Source organism: Lacerta agilis, chromosome 13 (assembly GCF_009819535.1).
Source record: "Lacerta agilis isolate rLacAgi1 chromosome 13, rLacAgi1.pri, whole genome shotgun sequence".
Lineage (NCBI taxonomy): Eukaryota > Metazoa > Chordata > Lepidosauria > Squamata > Lacertidae > Lacerta > Lacerta agilis.
In genome coordinates this window covers 13,294,274-13,310,858 of record NC_046324.1, presented here as the reverse complement: position 1 = coordinate 13,310,858, position 16,585 = coordinate 13,294,274, and the positions used below count along the sequence as shown (strand labels likewise).

General features: G+C 42.7%; 1 long non-coding RNA gene across 1 annotated transcript; it reads right to left on the bottom strand.

The window, feature by feature from the left end:
* Positions 1-10,427: 10,427 nt before the first annotated feature.
* LOC117057129 lies at positions 10,428-13,203 on the bottom strand. The gene is made up of 5 exons (XR_004427788.1): positions 13,107-13,203; positions 12,908-12,972; positions 12,511-12,595; positions 12,260-12,317; positions 10,428-10,857 (listed from the first exon to the last, which is right to left on the bottom strand). It is a non-coding gene; the product is annotated as an uncharacterized LOC117057129 (long non-coding RNA).
* Between the last annotated feature and the right edge of the window lie 3,382 nt (positions 13,204-16,585).

Here is a 16,585-nt window from a genome sequence, read left to right as displayed (position 1 = left end):
ACTGCAAACCCGGAAGTAAGTCTTCCGGTTTGCCAGCCTTCTTCGGAAGTTGAACGTGCTCCGTTTTGAGTGTTACGCTTCTGATTTGAGTGCCACACTTCTGCTTGGAGTGTTCTGCTGACAATTTGAGGTCTGTATGTTTTTGCTATTTATTTGCATTTTTCTGTTTGCGGCTTGTTTTGTTTTTGTGACTGTGTGGAAACCCAGTTCAGCTACTGACTGACTGACTGTGTGACTGCAGTACATTGTTTATTGCTTTATTTATGGATCAATGGTCTTGTTAGATAGCAAAATTCATGTTAAATGGCTGTTTTAGGGGTTGTTTTTAAAAGTCTGGAACGGGTTAATCCATTTTGCATTACTTTCTCTGGGAAAGCGCACCTTAGTTTTGGGAACGCTTTAGTTTTGGAATGGACTTCCGGAACAGATTAAGTTTGAGAACCAAGGCACCATTGTATATTGTTTCCTGTGTAGAGCATTCCCTTCTCTTGCCAATGTCCAGGCTGGGAATGCCATTGCTCGTATGGCCAAAACTGCACCAACTGCACACAAGAGGAAGGTATCACCAGTCTTATGGAAATCCCAAGGTTTTGCAGAACAAAACAAAAACAAAGCAGGGGTGTGGACCTGTCCATGGCCCTGAGTTCATACGAGAGAGTTTCACAGCCACAGAGATAAGAAAAGAAGAGTCGTTCAGTTGTATGGAGAGGTCACTTCCTGCTTCGCATGGATAAGCCGTTTTCAACAAAGCCCAGTGATGGAAGTGTAAAGCTCTATTGATACAGCACCAAGAGTTGAAATCTTGGCCCCCCCTAACAATTTTGCACCGGGGCAACCGCCCCTGGGCCCCCACCCCACGCTACGCCACTGAGGAAATGTAGCTCCAACTATACCGTCCTTCTTTTAAAACGATGCCAAATATTCTAAAGAGGTTGGGTAAGTAAGTACTTATTACGGCGACGACCAGCACACACACACACACACAAAAAAAAGACACATACAGAATCAATAATAAATGCAATTTAAAATTGATCTGAGATTTGATCTAAAAGGGGTTGGCCGTATTAAAATTAAAGTACATTAAAATAATAATTATTGCTTTAAAAGAATAAATTTAGAAATTAATTAAAAAATCAACAATTCCGATTATTATAATACTTAAATCAAAAGAAGGATCAGGAGCCACCTAATTGTGCGGACCGAAGCTTAATAGCGACAGCACAGAACTTTGCCACCGCAGCTGTGACCTTAGGGTTGGCATCTGAGAGGAGCCAATGGGCGTAGTGTTCTTCGGGACAACCAGGAGACTCACATAATAGCGGAGAGATAAGTTCATTCCGTAAAGCCCTATAAAAGCAGCAACGGAGAAGTACGTGGTCTGTAGTCTCTACTTCTCCGGAGTCGCATGGACAGAGTCTGTCGCCCAAAGGAACCCCCCTATACGTCCCAAGAGGTTGGGGTTATTGTTAGACTAGCGGTTCCCAACTTTTTTTGGCCATGCCCCACCTAAGCATCTCTAAAATCCTGATTGCCCCCCCCATGACATATATTTCTTATTATTCAAAAAGGGAAACTCCTATTCACATGGAAGAAGCCTAAAAGGCCACTCACTATTAATAACTCATTCTTGAATTGCCCCCCCCCCAAAAAAAACCAAATTGTCCCTATGAGGCGTGTGCCCCATGTTGGGAAACTGCAGGGTTAGACTGAATGGGCTTTGGGATCTTCTGCAATCCTGTGATTTTATAGCTGTAAAATGGAATTCTGTTGGATAAAGGGGACTGCCAAAACGGTCAAACCAGTTAGTTTGTGAAGGAAGTAGCCTCCTCAGGTTTGTGACACATCTGCTTTGTAATGTAAGCTAGGGGCAAAGTGTTGCCGCAGAAACTCATGATCTTTCTGCAAGGTGAGTGGAAAGGAACATGCCTTTCTCTCCCCTATCTTCCCTAGGTGGAGGTGATGTCAGAAGACAATAGACCTCACCTGGAACAAGCCTCATCTTGAACAGGACTGGGAAGAGAAATACAGAGGCTTTCTGCTATGGCTTTGATGCCCCTCCAGAAACCCTAAAGGGGGAGCAGAAATCTGTGAATGTTTGCAACCCTTTCATCTTATATTCAGCCTGCATAAATGTAAAAATATGTTGTTGTTGTTGTTGTTCAGTCGTTCAGTCGTGTCCGACTCTTCGTGACCCATGGACCAGAGTACGCCAGGCACGCCTGTCCTTCACGCCTCCCGCAGTTTGGCCAAACTCATGTTAGTAGCTTCGAGAACACTGTCCAACCATCTCATCCTCTGTCGTCACCTCCATCTTTCCCAACATCAGGGTCTTTTTCCAGGGAGTCTTCTCTTCTCATGAGGTGGCCAAAGTACTGGAGCCTCAACTTCAGGATCTGTCCTTCTAGTGAGCACTCAGGGCCGATTTCCTTGAGAATGGATAGGTTTGATCTTCTTGCAGTCCATGGGATATACCTTATAATATATACCTTATATTATACTTATAATATATCGTAGAAAGTGCCACCAGTCTCCAGGGACCTCCATGCTAAGAAACCAAACCCAAGGTATGCATTGGCACCCCAAAACTCCTAAATTGATAGATCTCCCCACACACTGTCAATTACAAAATGTTTGCGAGGTTATTTCCTCCCCTGCAGCACGTAGGCAAACGAAACTCTCATGAGTCATTAGGCTAACAGTGTGACAAGGGCACAGTTCCTTTAAGCACGCAGAGGAGGAAATGAAGTCTTGCTGAATTATAGTTGCTTTTACAAAAGCACACAAAAGCAGCTGCAGTCTCAAACACCTGCCCCATAAAAGTGGGGCTGTGCATTCATATGATTACAAGTGTTCCTCGGACCATTGACCAAAGGACATTTTGCCCCATGGCTGCGGCCAGATAGGGGACGATAAGGTGCTGTTTTTCCTGCCTCCCACATTGATCCTGCTTAATAATCCCAGGAGTGAGACAAACCACAAGCAATATGCTGATCCAAACCATGACTTAGCTCATGGCAACATGGAGGGCTGGGGGAAGAAGTGCAGCAACTGCCACTTCTTCTCCAGAAACCAGTCTGCTTGTGAATTCGCAGTGAGCCACGACTTGGCTTAGTGTGACATGCAAAACAGGCCACCGTCTCATATCCATTTATGTCTGTGCATCTTCTGTGACGTTTAGCCAGATCACCTTTATTTACAGCACCGGCATTTCAGTACAAGGAAGCTTTTCAGTCCAATTCTATGCATGGCAACATGAAATTAAGTCTGCATTCAATACGACTCACGCCCAGGTTGCAACCTGATATATTCCCCCCCCCCAAAAAAAGCCTGGAAAAAACCTTTAGACCTTGCATTGAACTGCTCTTGAATTGCAGTAAGAATCCTAAATTTAGCAACAATAAATCCCTTCTCAAACCACTTCTTCAGAAAGTGGTTCACTTTGAGCAGAGAAACCAATTGATTTTAGACTGAAAGGTCAACCAAGGATAATGGATAGTGTCAAGTCACATAGTTGTGATGCTGAGCTAGCTTTTAACGTTTTTTCCTTTTTAAGAAAATGAAGAGTTAGTTCACCTAGCATGCTAGCAATTTAGCAATACCATAAGTGTGTTTACCCACCTGTGGACATAAAAATGTAACATATGAGACAAGATCCCATGTCTATGCCCTTACATGTGATATACCAGGGTATCAACTTGAATAAAATATAGGAGGGGGGAGGTAAGCCCCACCCCACATAATTGATCACATGACACAGTGCACACACCCTATTTGAATGGCAATGTCCATTAACTGGGGGGGGGGCTGGTCCCCTCTAATATTTTATTGGGGGGGGGCTGAAGACCCTTCACCTCCTAGGAATTGGCTCCTATGGCACATACTCAATTCCTGCTTTAGGTCTAACTTACATTGCAGGTATAAATATATGCTTGCATTTCCCCAGTTCCAATCAGGTAATGAAACTTTGTCCTCTTACTTGAGGGAGACTCACAAGGTCATCTGGCTTCGATTATGTCCTTCTTAAAACAGTGGTGCCTTCAGATGAGGGTCTGATGCAGAAGATCAGACACTCTACAACAGGTCTGAGAACCTTGATTTGAAGGACTATACACAAGAAAAAGAATTTATATTTATTGAGAACAAAAATGGTGCTGTGTGTAAAGACATACTGGGCAGCTATGAGAACGGTTTTACATCTAGTGAAGATTTTCAGTGGATTTTAAGAAAAAATGAATGTGGCAGCAACAGGAAGAGATGGACATATATGTTTGTAACAGGAGCGGGAAACCTAATTACTTTTTAAAAATTGTATAAAATGTTAAATAATTTGAATTGATTTGTAAAATTAGGAAACTAATAAAAACTAAATATTAAGAAGATCAGACACTGCAGAGCAGCGGCAAACTTTAGGCTCTCAGATTTCAGCTGCGCCCTGTGCGACGCTAATATTCACCTTCTGCGACTTGCACTCTCAACAGCACTGTTCTGGCTCCCCTTGCAGTGTGGTGCCTAGTTTCTTTGAACCGGTTGCAGTACCCTAAGACCGTCTCTGTCTATGGGCTCCTGCCTGACAGCTTCAGGTCCACACCCTGAATTTGGTCCGTCTCCTGCCTCTGCGCTTCTGGATTCAGGGGTCATGACACAGCTACTGCCATCCTTGACTGATGGGAATTGTAGTGCAGCAACATACGGAGGGGCTCCACGGGGTCCATCCCTGTCTTAACATGTTCTAATGACAGAACTAGCCACATTGGTGCATTCAGGTAATTTTTGACTTTTTGTGCAGGGCTCAGCTGCATCATACGTTTAAAGCATTATCATACCACTTTAAAGAGTCACAGCTTCCCCAGAATAATCCTAGGAACTGCAGCTTCTAAGACGGCTGAGAGTTGTAAGGAGACCCCTATCCCCTTCACAGAAAATAGGATTTCCCCCTGGTTCTTGACGTACTTCTTCACACATCACCTTCTTCCTTGGTGCGGGAGGGATGTACCATTTTGCCTCAGGTGCTAAAAATGTCTTGGGCTGATGTTGCTCTCATCTATTTACCTGTTAGATGAAACACAGAGGTTGGGATCAGGAACAGGTGCAATCCCTCTGAACTCTCCAGTTTAGTCTTGCAAGAAGTGTGCTTTGAAAGGTTCAGGTGATCTATTTTCAATTAAATAAGCACAAAAGAAGAGCCCTATTGGACCAAGCAGTGGCCTGTCTAGACTAGCATCCAGGCAGTTAATGGGCTATACAGTGGTGCCTCGCAAGACGAAATTAATTCGTTCCGCGAGTCGTGTTGTATTGCGAAAAATTCGTCTTGCGAAGCACGGATTACCATAGGAATGCACTGAAATTAATTCCCATAGGAATGCATTGAAATTTCGTCTTGCGAAGCACGCCCAATAGAAAAATTCGTCTTGCGAGTCACCAAAAAAATGCAAAACCCTTTTGTCTATCGAGTTTTTCATTGTGCGAGGCATTCGTCTTGCGAGGTACAACTTTAATGAAGCACACAAGCAGGACCAGAGTGCAACAGCTATCTCCCTCCGGCGGTTTCCAGCAATGAGATTCGGAAGCGTACTGTCTCTGGCAGTGGAGGAAGAACATTGCCATTATGGCTAGTAGCCACTCATAGCCTTATCGTGCATCGTGCAGAATTAAATGCTCTATTCTGATGGAGTCTGCTCCGTCAATCCAGCTGCAAGCTGATTGCTACGACCTAATTCCACAAAGGTGTCATCTTGTGCTGAGCAACTACCAGGGGACTTTGGGGGTAACTGTCCTGCTCCAACTGTTACAAGTGCGAGCTTGGACTTGCAAACTGACTTTCCAGAAATCAGAATATGAGCCTGGCCTCGTAAACAAACTCATTCAGGATGGTGTGCTATCTACAGCTGTGCAGTGCCTGAATTTTGTTGAGTCATGCTTGCTTGCTTTTTTTAAAAAAATAAAACGAACCCTAATGTTAATGCTGCAGCTGTAGGCGATAAACAGATAACATGTCACCAGCAATGGTGTTTCCCCCCTCCAAATAAAACATTGCAGTGGGGCAGGGAAGTACCTAAATAGAAGCCTGGAGGGGAAGGGAGCAGCACTGTCAGTTTGCAATTTTTAGTACAGAAAGTATTGATCTGATTTGTAGAGATCTTTTCTCTTCTACTTAGTTCAAGAGTGTTCTGGAAGGTTTCTTTCTATATGTAAGAAACAGGCAGAAGGTTTCTGATGTTTGGGTTCTTTCCTCCTGGGAAAAAACAAAATAAAAAATAAAAATACAATCCTTCCAGTAGCACCTTAGAGACCAACTAAGTTAGTTCTTGGTATGAGCTTTCATGTGCATGCACACGAAAACTCATACCAAGAACTAACTTAGTTGGTCTCTAGGGTGCTACTGGAAGGATTTTTTTATTTTTATTTTTTATGTTGTTTTGACTATGGCAGACCAACACGGCTACCTACCTGTAACTGCTTCCTTCTGGGAAGCTGAGTACAGCTGGTTTAAATTGGTTCTGTTATATACAGTGTTTTTCTTCTTCTGGGGGGTACGCAGGGGGTACGCATACCCCTACACATTTTGTGAATCTAAGTTTGGCATCATTGAGGGGCAGTATTTCAATATGAGTAGGAAAATGAGAGTACCCCATAACACTTTTTAAAGAAACAAAAAGCACTGGTTATCCTTTCTGTCAAGGTCATGCTGACTATAATAGCCAGGCCAGGAGGAGGCTGGGTTTCACTCACTTTCTCTTTCTGTCTCTTTGTTCTGATGTGGTGTTCTGTTCTGTATGCTTTAGTGTTAAGGTTTAGCCTTATTATAAGTTTTCATTAAGTTTAAGTCAAGTCTGCTGCAACTGGATTTCTTATGGACTGTGCCAGTCCTGAATGTATTGTATTTGTGACCATTAGGCTCATTTGCCTTCAGTAGCAAGTAAAGCTCAGCTGGATGAAGTACAATTGCCTCTGGTCTATTTTTAATTTATTATATTATTATTTACCCCACCACTCTGGGTTTCTCTCAACAGAGTATTAAAAACACAATAAAACATCAAACATTGAAAACTTCCCTAAACAGGGGTGCCTTCAGATGTCTTCTAAAAGTCAAATAGTTGTTTATTTCCTTGACATCTGATGGGAGGGCGTTTGACAGGGCAGGCGCTACTACCAAGAATGTCCTCTGCCTGGTGCTCTGTAACTTCGCTTCTTGCAGGGAGGGAACTGCCAGAAGGCCCTCAGCGCTGGACCTCAGTGTCCGGGCTGAACAATGGGGGTGGAGACTCTCCTTCAGGTATACTGGGCCGAGGCCGTTTAGGGCTTTCAAGGTCAGCAACAACACTTTGAATGGTTCTCAGAAACATACTGGGAGCCAATGCAGATCTTTCAGGACCAGTGTTAAATAGTCTCGGCGGGAACTCTGCAACATGTTTAAGTTTTTTCCTCCACACACATGACAATAACCTCAGCCAACCAGTCCACAGTTACCTGACTTCTTACTGCTTGCCAGTCCAAAGGGTAGTACTGCCTATCAGCTTCTTCTTCCTCAGTATCTGTTGCCCAGCTTGCTGCCCTTCCAGTCCCAATGGGAGGCTTTTAATGTTTAATAGATTATTGCATTTTAATGTTCTGTTGGAAGCTGCCCAGAGTGGCTGGGGAAACCCAGCCAGATGGGCGGGGTATAAATTATTATTATTATTTATTATTATTATTATTATTATTATTATTATTACCAGTCGCCACCGCAAGCCAGTTCTCTCTACTTCCGAATCAGAACTATTATTTAGTGCCTGCTCTGCTTGTGCTTCAGACATGCAACCTACAGCATGACACAAAGATCATCTCTCAGTGACTTAGGGCTTACGTAATGGTTCTGCCAGACTTCCCCAACCTACATGGAAGCCCCTTTCTTTTGCAAGGCAACGTTCTACCGGGTTATTTATTTATTTATTTTTGCAAACTGGTTTTTTCTTTTGCAAAGCTGGATCTCCTTTGCCATTCTGTGCTAAATGTCCGTTTAAGATGCAATAAAAAGTGGGGGGGGGGGGTTTTCCACAACGTGGAAAGTGGGTGGTGCTTGAGTGGTCACATTATTCTAAAAATCATGTACATGCATATGCAGCTCCACAGCTCTGCAGATAGTTAATGCATTAACTGCCTGCAGGCAGCCACCTCACCATTAACTTTCATAGGAACTTATTTCCACTTATGGTGGGAATGTCAACCAGCGGCAGACTTTTAGAAGATGCCATTCCTAGAAATTACCACATTTTCCCGTGTATAAGACTCGCCCATGTATAAGACGACCCCTATTTTTTTGAACCCCAAATTAAGAAAACAATATTTCAAACATCCAACAGGGCGGCGGGTGGGGGTGGGAGATCGCCAAAGTTTTTTGACTAATTATTTCAGCAAAAAACCACCATCTTATACGCGGAAAAAATAAGGCAATTTAATAACAGAGCAAGAAATTATACCCATCATTTCATTAGCATTAGTGGGTACATGGGGTGAGCCAAATGAATAAGATTTTGATTTTTTAAAAAGGCTGTGTTTAATGTTACCCGCCAGGATGGTTATCACAAGAAAACAGAAATATCCACAAGGAGGGTAAAAAAAGATTGTGGTATATAATTGTTTTAACTGAAAAAAATTAGGTATACCATGGTTTGCTGCTCTTGGGACACATTCTACTGGGAGCCGTGGTGTAGTGGTTAAGAGCGGTGGACTCGTAATCTGGTGAACCGGGTTCGCGTCTCCACATGCAGCTGCTGGGTGACCTTGGGCTAGTCACATTTCTCTGAAGTCTCTCAGCCCCACTCACCTCACAGAGTGTTTGTTTGGGGGGGAGGAAGGGAAAGGAGAATGTTAGCCGCTTTGAGACTCTTTAGAGTAGTGATAAAGCGGGATATCAAATCCAAACTCTTCTTCTTCTTCTCCTCATGTAAAAACATGCTGATTCCCAGACCGTCCACGGGCCGGACACATTAATGGAAAGGGCAAACTCTCTGATGACTTTCATAGGTGGAGGAATAATGAAGATCGCAAGAAATGCCTGGGAGGGGAGGAATTTCACCCTGCTTGCAATAACTCTGTTAGCCCAAGGGACTTTGTTCATGTGCATGTGTGTCATTTGCCTCCCACTGTTTTTCCTAGGGATACAGTCTTCCCCTTCCCATGCAGGTTAATGAAGGGATCGTTTTCTTCCAATGAAAGTTCATTGAAGGAGTTCGAAGAGACTGGATCCAGAGAAATGGCTGTCCCAGAACTCTTGCGGTAAAGAGGTCCTTGCTGGAGGAGAGAATTTTCTCCAGCAGTTTCTAGAGTCCCACCACAAAAGCATTCCCAGCATTGCTGCTCTGATCAAATGGGGGCGCTCCCTATATTTGCTTTGAAGCAAAACCAACTTGTCAGGAGATAAGGAGCATAGATCTCCCGCCCATAACCTGTCGTTTGGCTCCCAAGCGTGTGACTATCCCACTAACATGCTATGAACTGGATTTAAAACAAGCGAATAGAAACAGAATGGAGAAGAATGAGAAATATACTGGGGAGATTACCACCGAAAAAGAATAAAATAAAACAAAAAATCAGGTGCCAATAATTACACCATTCAAAAGGCTGGGTGTTATTGATGCAATCAAAATATTTATTATTAAATTTGTACACTGCCCTTCATCCAAAGATCACAGGGCGCTTCATAACATAAAAATAAAAAAACAAGAACACAAAATACATAATAAAACCAAAAGAAACAACCCCACTCCAACATTTAAAAAGCCGTAGACTGTTAAACAGCCCAATGCCTGGTTGAAGAGAAACGTTTTCGCCTGCTGCCTAATGTAAGGAAGGTGCCAAGCAAGCCTCCCAGGAGAGCATTTCACAAATGGGGAGCCAACACAGAAAAGGCCTGTTATTGTGTTGCCAATTGATTGCAGGCAATGCTTTTTTCTGGGGGGGGGGCCCACAGGGGTACACATACCCCTAAACATTTTGTGAATCTTTGTACTTTTGTCCATTTACTGTATCCCCCCCATTTGAACTATAAAATGATGATTTTCTTGAGTCAAAATGAGAGTACCCCTAAACATTTTTAAAGGAAAAAAAGCACTGATTGCAGGGTCCTGGTTGGTTCAAATGCAGAGAGGCAGTCTTTGAGTACAGGAGTTCCAAATATGAAGCCAAAATATGAAGAAAACATTTATGTTGGAACCAGTGCTTTAAAAATGTTTAGGGGGTACTCTCATTTTGTTTAGGGGTATGCGTACCCCTGTGTCCCCCCAGAAAAAAGCACTGGTTGGAACACATTTTGGGGTAAATGTGCTTAGCTTCCTAGCTCTAGGCTGCGATTGCATGATAATGGAAACAGTGTAAGAGCTACCAGACCACATCGAGGTGAAAGCTGTGTATACCCCTACAAACCAAAAAGGAAATTCCGTTTACTGTACTAACTTCAAATTTCGATTCCAGGTTTATTGAAAATATATATTGCAGTATTATTTCGGAGAAAAATAAGACAACTCTTTTCAAAGTTCACAAGGGCATAGCTTATAGATCGTCGGACACTGTGCTTCAAAGCAAACGTGGCTTTCACAAGTGTGAGCCAACCTCTATTTTTGGACTGTGTGGATGTATACACGGTAACTTACTAAGGTCAACAGTAAAGTCCTTAATCCAGAGTCCAAAAAATTGGAGGGAGACCCTAAAAATGTAGCAGAAGCATTTCCGCACACTGGTTTCGATAATCTAGTTTGTGCAGAAATGATTCCACTAGATTCATAGAGTGTCGTTTGGGGGGATGACACCTCATCGCTTCGTCATTTCTCGAACTGTCTCCAGCTCTTCTATGGGCTTCCATTGCTGGTTGATTGTTAGATGCTACCAGGCATTTTAAGACAAAAAGGGGGGAAAGAGCAAAGTGTTAAAACAAACCCAACCCAAACTCAAAGCTTATCACGTAGCAATTTCTCCCCAAATACTGCTTATGTTGTACATTCTTGATTTTCATTACACGGGCAGCTAACAGTAGAAGCAAGCCATCGTCCTTCTTATCGTATTATTCAGATGAGCAGTTGAGCGTTTTGCATAGTACTCCTTTAAAAATATGGATTTTAATTTATTTCATTTGTTTCTATTTTATCCTGTTGCTAAGTCACTTTGAGACCAACTGCATTTATTTGTCCCTTAATAAAAATCATCATCATCATCATCATCATCATATAAACTATATATTTACTATATGCAAAGCTTTTTTCAGCCATTGCCATTATAAGAGAGCAAGGGAGGTGTTCATGGTGAGTTCCGGCACCTGTTTTTCTAGAAAAACAGCACTGGAATGTAAATCTTTGTCATAATTATTAGCATGATTTATCACACTTTTAAACTGCCCTTCATCAAGAACAATCACGTTGCAGTTCACAAACATTAAAAGTGTAATAGGGTCCAGATCTTTATTATTTAGCCAAAAGCCATCAATTGTACAAAATAAAAGAATAAATTGCTCAGAGCATGATACAAACAAAAGAATCTATTTGGCTGAAGGGTGATTTCCACCTAGGTCATATGAGTAGATCCACTTACATAAATGAATCTATTCTGAGTAACATTAATGTTAGAGAGCATTCTTGCAGTGCAATTCTATCCTTGTCTATGCAGAAGTACCGGTATATCTCCTTGCATTTTAATGAGGTTTATTCTCATGTAAGAGGGATTAGGATTGCAGCCTTAGTAAAATAAAAGAATGGGAAAGAGCAAAGTACATGCTAAGTGGTGCTTGTTTTTTCCTGGATTGTGTCCTCTATATTTTAAAGGAGGAAGGAGTGGGCACCTTGGTCATTTTCTTCATGGAGAAATGATTCCAAAATTTTGGAAGCTGATAGAATACTAAATTATATTACAAAAAATATTATATTACCAGAGCAGTTTAAATTTATGAGAAAAATTGAATAAAAGCAATAAAAAACCCCAATTCCAATCAATTTTAATGTATTTTGTTTTCGGCCAGGTGCAAGATTCCTTTGCTCTAACAAGGCTTATGGAAAAATGATTGCGAGGGTAGTAATTTACAAATTTGCTACTCTTTCCATAAGCAAAATTTCTACTCTAAATAAGTTGCAGAATTTTGAAATACAGGTGCAAATAGTGCCTAATTCTGTCGACAATTTAGCAATGATTAAAAAACAAACAAACACCCTGCTAATAGTTCTGTATAAAACCCCCCATTTATTTAGGGGCTAATTACCCTATAATAATTCATTTCTTGGTCAAGTCTTTTCATTACCTTCTGGGGTTTGGTAGGATCCACATATTGCCACGGTTCTGGGTCAGACTTGCTTAAACTAAAAATGAAATATAATGATAAAAAAATGACATCCTGTAATTAATTGTATTTTTAAAGGGTTTCTTTAAATAAATAAAAAAATCAGTTCAGTTCTACGAAACAGGATCTTATAGCCCCGTTTAAAACACATCTACTTGGAAATAAAACTCCCGAATTAAAATTCAGCTAAGCTGAAGGAAGGATGCGCTTACATCAGGTCGGGTTTTCTCAGCGCGTTCCAGCCAGCGAAGGTGGCTCCGATCCAGCAAAACTCACAAACCCGATCAGAGGAATAAGCTGGAAGACCGAAGAAAGTCAGGGGTGTTTTTCCTCCCCACCTTAGCAAGGTCTGGGCGATGCATAAGCAAATCCTTAAAAGTTAACCTCCTTCTCTGCTCTCCAAAGATGCGCTTGGAAAGGATGGCGAGGGAGGAGGGGCAGTCAGATGCCTGGCCAAAAGCCTCTTTTCCCAGCGCCTCCTCGCAAGGAGAAGGACTTCTCCGTCCATCCTAAGGATGGTCTTGCTTGCTTCTCCTTGGCTGGATGCAGAGGACAACCCAGACTCCATCCGCCTGGCACCACCATCCCTGCATCGGCTCTCAAACTTACTTCCTTCTTCTTCATCAGCAGCTGGAAGAATCCCTTGTTCGCCATGGTGAGAAGCAGGCGCACACCTGGGAGAAAAAAAGCAAGGTCCATCATCAGCATCCTGGGTACCACTCAGGGCGAGAGGGACCCGCCGCCCGCATCCCTTGGCACATCCCCCTTCCCAATTTAATACGTCCGTTCAGGTGCAACACATACACACCCGCAATGAAAACCTGGCTGTCTGGATCCGCACTGAAGTTCAGCAGGACGCAGCTTCCCCTTTATATAGCCCGCTAACGCCCAAAGGGCTGGATGTGTCCCCAAGTCACGTTGTCCGGTCGAGACACCCAGCGCAGGAACCGCACCGGGATCCTGCCAATGGGTTGCGCGTTGCGCAGGGGTGGGGCGCCCCCTGCTGGATTCGCGCAGCTGCGCCACTGGAGGAGGGATCCTCATTCCCACCACGGTAACCGGAGGGAGATGAAGTGCCTCTTGTCGCGGGAAGGGATGAGGCATTTAGATCACCTGCCCTCCCTTAAATTAATAGGCACGTTGGTTTTGGTTTTGTTTATATGTGATTTTACATTTGTGAACCGGCCTGAGATCTAGGGATGCAAAACAATCATAATAATAAATGTGCATTACTTCAACACGTGGGGTTCCTCTTGCTGCTTCCACCCCTAAGTCTTGCAACGCTGGCACCACTCACAACACATTATAAGGATGCAGGTGGCGCTGTGGTCTAAAACACTGAGCCTCTTGGGCTTGCTGATCAGAGGGTCAGTGGTTCGAATCCCTGCGACGGGGTAAGCTCCTGTTGCTCTGTCCCAAAAGTACATAAATAGGTACCACTGTAGTGGGAAGGTAAACGGTGTTTCCTTGCGCTCTGGTTTTCTTCACAGTGTTCCATTGCTCCAGAAGTGGTTTAGTCCTGCTGGCCACATGACCGGAAAACTGTCTGTGGACAGCCGGCTCCTTCGGCCTGAAAGCAAGATGAGCACCACAACCCCATAGTTGCCTTTGACTGGACTTAACCCTCCAGGGGTCCTTTACCTTTTTATTTTTATTTTACCTTTATAAGGGACCATAGTCCCAGCTTTGGGCTTGTCTGCCTGCTAACTGTTAACGCTGAAAGAGGGGTGGAGGCAAAGGATGATGCCTTCTACCTGCTCACTGAGGCTCAAATTTGAAGTACAGGGTTTTCCAGAGAAACCCAGGAACTGTCGTTTACCCATCACAAAGCTACTTCATGAAGCAGTTCCTAGGCCCTGTGCTTTAAAACGCACAGTGTGTATGCCGCCCAAGTCTCAAGTGTAATTATCCTCCCCTGGCAAGGTTTAAAAGCCAGGTTTTTTTTAATTGACTAAAGAGCTATGTCAAAACTTACCAGAAGAATAAGAAATCAAGATAACAAACTTTTTTTAAATAAAGAATGGAAATGGTTTATTGAATATTTACAGATCAATTGTAAACAGATTTGTGAACATTGGCAGGATTATTGTAATAACCTGCCGTTTCATAAGAGTATATATTAAATAAAGTAGATGAAAAACTGAGCAAATTAAGTTAATTTGGATATGCAGAAGATATTAAAAATAAATTTAAGGAACCACAGAAAGAGGGGGAAGGAAGTCAAGTTTGGACATGTTTATAAAATGATTGTAAAATTAGTGAAAGGTATAAACCTGAAAAGCAGAAATAAAATTTTAAAAAAATGTCTGGAAAGAGTTCTGCCTAGTGGAGAAATTGCCTGGAGATCATTAGATTGCCTGGAGATCTTTTATATTAACATCTTTATTGAAAGTTCAAAAACATAATTACCGGTATATGTGCACTAAATGTTGTGAGACGTAAATCAAAGAAAGAAAAAGAGAAACAGAACCCGTGTAGAAGGAAAAATATAAAGGGGGGAGGGGGAAAAACCCAGAGACTCCCTTGTTTTAGCAGTTAAAACAGTTTCCCACTGAGCACACAAGCAGGACTTGAGCGTGACAGTTATCTCCCCTAATGCGGTTTTCAGCAATTGTTGTTCAGAGGCTTCCTACCTCTGACTACGGAGGCAGAGCATAGCCACGAGAAAGAAGTTATTGATAGCCTTGCCCTCCATGAATCTGCGCCGTGCAAAAGGGGCCATTGTCTCATACCCATTTTGGTCTGTGAACCTGCATGCTGGAGTTTCCCCTACTTCAGAAGTATAACTTTATGATTTAGTGCCTGTTTTGCTTGTGCTTCAGACATTCATCATAAAGCATGACACAATCGCATGATGAAACTTTTATTTTTATTTTTTTTAGGTCTCTTAGTGACAGTCATTCTGTCCTGGCGCTTAGGTAATGGCTCTGCCAGATTTCCCCAATCTACACTGAGGTCATTTTCTGTTGCAAGGCTGTACTCTACTGGTATTTTCTACAAACACAATAGCTGCTCTTGGGGCATACTGTACAGAATACGCGGGTGGCGCTGTGGTCTAAACCACTGAGCCTTTTGGGCTTGCTGATAGGAAGGTCGGTGGTTTCAAATCTCCACAACAGAGTGAGCTCCTGTTGCTCTGTCCCAGCTCCTGCCCAACCTAGCAGTTCGAAAGCACACCAATGCAAGTAGATAAATAGGTACCACTGCGGTGGGAAGGTAAACGGTGTTTCCGTGCGCTCTGGTTTCTGTCACGTTGTGCCAGACGAGGTTTAGTCCTGCTGGCCACATGACCCGGAAAGCTGTCTGTGGACAAACATCAGCTTGCCCAGCCTGAAAGCGAGATGATCGCCGCAAACCCCATAATTGATTTTGACTGGACTTAGCTGTCCAGGGGTCCTTTACCTTTTACCTACAAAATACAATGCCGTATCTCCTTTGTTTATAATGCCATTCTGTTAAATGCCTCTGCAAGGTTCGGTAAAAGGTGGGGTCACACAATGTGGAAAGTGGGTGGTGCGTGCGTGAGAGGTTACATTATTTTCTAAGCTCATGTATGTCATGGGTAGGCAAACTATGGCCCATGGCCCGGATGCAGCCCAATCGCCTTCCCAACCAGGCCCACGGACAGTCTGGGAATCAGCGTGTTTTTACATGAGTAGAATATGTTATGTTATTTAAAATGCATCTGTGGGTTATTTGTGGGGCCTGCCTGGTGTTTTTACATGAGTAGAATGTGTGCTTTTATTAAAATGCATCTTGCAGTCCTGACAAAAATTGTCCCCATCTCTCATGGCTGTTATTAAACCCCTCAAGGAAAGTTTCCATGGTTGAAATAGAAAGCTCCTTCCAGGGACTAGAAGCAGTTTTGGGGTAAATTGATTTTTGTGCATTTTGTGATTGTGCATTTTCTTATCCTTACGTGGGGGGAAAAACTGGGAGAATGAAATTTGTTCTTTTGAGTATTTTCCAAAAATGAAAGTGTATCAACACAAAGGCAGGAGGAAAGAAACCCAGATATTTCTCAGAAGAAAAGATTAAAGACACTCAATTAGCTGAAGTTACAGGTAGGTAGCTGTTTTGGTCTGCCATAGTCAAAACGAAATAAAAAATAAAAAATTCCTTCCAGTAGCACCTTAGAGACCAACTAAGTTTGTTCTTGGTATGAGCTTTCGTGTGCATGCACCAAGAACAACTTAGTTGGTCTCTAAGGTGCTACTGGAAGAATTTTTTTAAATTTTTGATTATTGATTATTTTTGATTTTGTTTCCATCAGCTGAAGTTAGAGAA